Raw genomic sequence first — 216 nt, 5'->3', positions numbered from 1 at the left:
GGAGTTCCATCGCAGCCTTGGCTTTCCTGGTTTGCTCTCTGCAGGTCTGGACCAGAGCAGAGTATTCCTCCTTGGTGGTGGTTCCAGTCCTCCATCCTTCATAGGTCTTACTTTTAAGATGCAGGAGGCCCGCTAGTTCCTTGGAGAGCCAAGGGGGCTACTGTACCCTTTTGCTGCCTTTCCTCTGAGACGAGATAGACTTTGCTTGCGCATCCC

Source organism: Alligator sinensis, unplaced genomic scaffold (genome assembly GCF_000455745.1).
Source record: "Alligator sinensis unplaced genomic scaffold, ASM45574v1 scaffold100_1, whole genome shotgun sequence".
Lineage (NCBI taxonomy): Eukaryota > Metazoa > Chordata > Crocodylia > Alligatoridae > Alligator > Alligator sinensis.
The sequence above is the reverse complement of the archived record's forward strand: the minus strand, read 5'-3'. Positions refer to the sequence as shown.